This window comes from Limulus polyphemus, unplaced genomic scaffold (genome assembly GCF_000517525.1).
Source record: "Limulus polyphemus unplaced genomic scaffold, Limulus_polyphemus-2.1.2 Scaffold802, whole genome shotgun sequence".
NCBI classification, from domain to species: Eukaryota; Metazoa; Arthropoda; class Merostomata; order Xiphosura; family Limulidae; genus Limulus; species Limulus polyphemus.
Genome location: NW_013666412.1, coordinates 118,773 through 123,348, shown reverse-complemented (window position 1 = coordinate 123,348; position 4,576 = coordinate 118,773). Strand labels below are relative to the sequence as shown.

Below are 4,576 nucleotides of genomic sequence, written 5' to 3'. Positions count from 1 at the left end.
AATAGTAGTTCAACAAATTTGCCACTATAATGCAAATTTAATTTCTTTAACCAAGTTACGAAGGGTAATTAGTAAGCCTACTTATCTACGTGCTCTAATGTAAATCAATGCCAAATTTGGGTCGCTTTGGGGAATCCCCATAAAAGTGCTTTCGTGAAATACCCGGGTACCCTAAGGAGTTTGGGGGGAAAATATTTACCTTTGTGCAAACCTCGGGAACAAGACCATTCGGTTGGTATCAATTAAAAGTAGATGCGATGAGCGGTTTAGGAGGAGTTACGTGACACACACATACACTGAATTTTTTTATATCAATAAACATTTATATAATTTTAAACACGTAAACGATTTAGTTTTCTATAGATTTCATGAAAAGTCGATGAATAAAAGATATACGGTAAAAAAATTACTTCAGTGATGATGTATAGTGTAACCATGGGGTTTGATTGCTATAAACATGTATGCTCTGAAGATTTAGTTGTGTTATATGGTAGTTTCATTCATTATTTAGATGACATGGAGTTTTGAAAACTCAAAATTACACTTCAATATAATTACAAAATTCCAAGTTTAGTTACTTGAGTCCCTGACTTCTTTCCCTTTCAAATTGTAAACAAAATTTTTATTACATAAATAAAAGTTACAGATACTGCTTAATATTAAATTTAACTTTATTAGTGATACAAGTGGGGAAAAAAAGTACATTACAAACAAACATGTAAAAAGACAGTATTATATAACACAAAACTAAACATTCAGAGCACAGGAGTCAATGGTAATGACTTTGGTTACACAGTGCTTGAAGGAACAAACTGAAACGCAGTTCTGGCTGTTAACTTTTTTTTGTTATCAAATTGTTCCTGTTGTTAAACTACTCAAGCAGATTTGTGCAACATTGGACTGCTGTTTGAAAATTGGACATCAAACCTGACCATTCCACTTGTTAACTTTTTACAACTCAAGCACTGGTTACACATACTATCATATCCAAGTGAAAAGTAGTAAAATGTCAAATTAGAAGTATGAGTGGAATATACCATCATCAATTATGTATATCCCTATGTACACATGATGAAAAAAAATTGAGAAAATCATTGTGAATGCACAAAAGGAATATAAGTTTCCAATACAAAAAAATCAAAGATTGTTTGTTTTGAATTTTGCGCAAAGCTACACGAGAGCTATCTGTACTAGCCGTCCCTAATTTAGCAGTGTAGGACTACAGGGAAGACAGCTAGTCATCACTGCCCACCGCCAACTCTTGGGCTACTCTTTTACCAACGAATAGTGGGATTGATCATCACAATGTAATGCCCCCATGGCTGAAAGGGTGAGCATGTTTGGTGGGACGGAGATTCGAACCCGCGACCCTCAGATTGCTAGTCGAGCGCCCTAACCACCTGGCCATGCCAGACCGATCAAAGATTGATTAAATAAGCATAATATTTCAATTCTTTTTTTTTTTTCCATCTACAACTTTTACCTATATACGCTTACTCAACCTTAAGTGATTGTAGGTTGCATTTTAGTTTAAACATTACGTTTCTACTCATGATTACAGACCATGATTTATATTTTTGTTACATTTAGTACCTAAAACAAAGTAAATTGTGATATATAGTACACAGGAAAGCAACAAAAGACACATGTAAAAATGATAGCAATTCACTCACACACTGTACACAATCTCCATTTATAATACAACAAAATAATATGGTTAATAATGTCAGTTCTGCAAAATACGTCTGTGGTCTAGTATCTTTGGCAACACTGTCTGCTCCAAATGGGACAAGGAAGTCTTAAACTCTTGTAATAATGAATTTAAATATTTTTGCGAATAACTTCTATTTAAACTGACTTGTATGTCTTCATTCTTTCTTGCCAACCTGCACAAAATTAAAAATAATAATAATTAACAATAGGAATTAATACAGGCTTATCTTCCTCCTTTAGATACAAAAATAACAACTAAGGATGAGAAACCAAATGCAAATTCAGATAAAAGTACTTGCAAGAAAACAGGTTTAAAAATAAGTGCAAGTATACTATAATTACAGTTATTCTAAATACAGTTACTTTTGTTTATAATTTTTATTAGTTTTAAATTGTAAAAAAAAAAATGAAAGGATATAAATAAAAGTACAGAATAGTGGTGCTTGAAATTAACTATGTTACTAACACAAGTAGGGGAAACTACAGTGAAATTAATTACAGATTTGAAAATTCATCTAAATAACTTGATAGGTTATTTTAATTTTAATACCAGTATATCCTTCCGATCTTAGCAATACTAGTAAAAAAAATGTGGGACTAACCATGAAGTCTATTATTTCAAGAGTAATTTTCTTTGTTTAGAGATGTCCGTTAATCAATGTGACATATAATTTCATGAAAATAACAATGAGTTGATGCTATTGATATAAGTTACACATTATAAAATGTATTTGGAAGTAATGATAAGTTTGTTGCAGCTTTTAAAAATGGCTTTAGTTTATTGATCAGAGTTCACTATATTAAAAACAAAAATATGAAAGAGAAAGTATCATATAATACAAACTAAATAACGGTATCATATAATACAAACTAAGTAACGGTATCATATAATACAAACTAAGTAACGGTATCATATAATACAAACTAAATAATGGTATCATATAATACAAACTAAATAACAGTATCATATAAAACAAACTAAATAATGGTATCATATAATACAAACTAAATAACAGTATCATAATACAAACTAAATAACGGTATCATATAATACAAACTAAATAACGGTATCATATAATACAAACTAAATAATGGTATCATAATACAAACTAAATAACGGTATCATAATACAAACTAAATAACGGTATCATAATACAAACTAAATAACGGTATCATATAATACAAACTAAATAATGGTATCATATAAAACAAACTAAAAAATGTCACTCAAATGGTGGTTAATACTCTAAAGAAGATATATGCCATCCCAACACCACATCATAAAATTCTCATGTATTGAGTACACAATGTAAGTTATGAAAATTTTAAGTTTGTTTGTATTTGTGCTGTGCCCCTACAGGAATCAAACCCTGTATGGGCAAAATTTTAAGATAATGTAAATTTCCAAAATTAATCATTTTTTTAACTGATGATATAATTTCTAAAAAGATCATTTGTACATTAAAAAAATAGGTTATATTCTAACTACATATTACACATTTCACCAAAAACATGAAAAAACATAATTGTTAACATACATGTTACCACCTTTCCAAAAAATCTACCTTTGAAGATTTTTGAGAACAGTTATTATAATAGATCTTTCCTTCTATTATATTTCCTTTTGAAGTAATGCCATAACAAGGAAGTTTGATGTTTTATCTTATTTATAAGAATTTGAGACATGCAGTGATAAGTTGGCAAAAACTTTCATTACACTTTATTTCATTTGTAATTAGCGTTTAGGAAAGTACTTTTCTGTTTTCCAACATCTCCTTCCTTAGTTTTGTTTTGAGAATTAGTTTATTGGGTAGTTTTTTGTTTTAATACATTACAGTATAAATACTTACATCAATAGAAGAATAATTCTAATCAACATCCATTCTGCAGGTCGAAAGGTAATGTTATGAGCTGACAATCTAAAATGTGTAAAACAAAGTGATACAAACACATTAACAATATTACAGTTAGAAATAATAATAACAGATACAGATAATTTATTAACAGCATAAAAACGTTCCAATAAATAAATATAACTCTTACCCACTAAACCATGGGTGTCCACGGGTTAGGGGGGATGACACTTGCAACCCCCCACCCCCCCAGAAAATTTTTAACTCCAGCAAATGTTAGAAACTGACTTGTTGTATAACATACTTCACTCTTTGACATGAAATTATATTACTCTAAAGTAGCTGGTTACTGATTTATGGTTATATAATTAAATGGTTCACCCTTTTTAAGTAGAGCTTTCTCCATAACCAAACTGGTTTAAAACTTGACCATAACATGTAAAAACAGGAAAGGTTTCACATGTGTAAACAAATAACAACATACATAGAATAAGTTTCTGTGTTTGTTTCGTAATCAACAAGAATGTGCATACTGCTAATCATTTTTTACATATAATACAACAAAATGTACATAATAGAAAATTATTTTTAACTAAATTTTTAGCAGATGTCAAAACATATCAAAGTAAGGTTACACTACAAAAAAAAGGAAGTATATGAAAGGATTGAAATAAATCTAATCCTATTAAAATTTTATAATAACACATCCAAAAAGTTATGGATTTCAACAGACAAGCATCAAGGAAAAGCTGGATGAAGAAGACTGTTAAAATTTTTCTTGAAACAATATTTCAAACAGTGATGAAAGTTACAAAGACACTAAATTTCAGACAAGTGCTAAGCTAAGAAACATTAAAATCAGACAAAAAAAAAGTTATTGCTAAAAATAATATATATATATATATATATATATATATATATTACAACATGGTCTAGTTTTTATTTTCTTCTTTACTTTAGAAATTGTATTATAATAATTAAATGAGCAATAACAGCTAAGTTAAAAACAA

General features: G+C 29.1%; 1 protein-coding gene across 5 annotated transcripts in view; it reads right to left on the bottom strand.

The window, feature by feature from the left end:
• Window positions 1-1,649: 1,649 nt before the first annotated feature.
• The window catches only part of LOC106460602 (putative RNA polymerase II subunit B1 CTD phosphatase RPAP2), a 38,873-nt gene continuing 35,946 nt past the window's right edge, over window positions 1,650-4,576 (bottom strand). For all 5 annotated transcript variants that reach the window (XM_022387364.1, XM_022387361.1, XM_013920321.2 and 2 more), the window contains 2 exons: window positions 3,564-3,632; window positions 1,650-1,886 (listed from right to left, as the gene is read on the bottom strand). The gene's annotated coding sequence lies outside the window, so the exon portion shown is untranslated. The remainder of the gene's footprint in view (window positions 1,887-3,563; window positions 3,633-4,576) is intronic.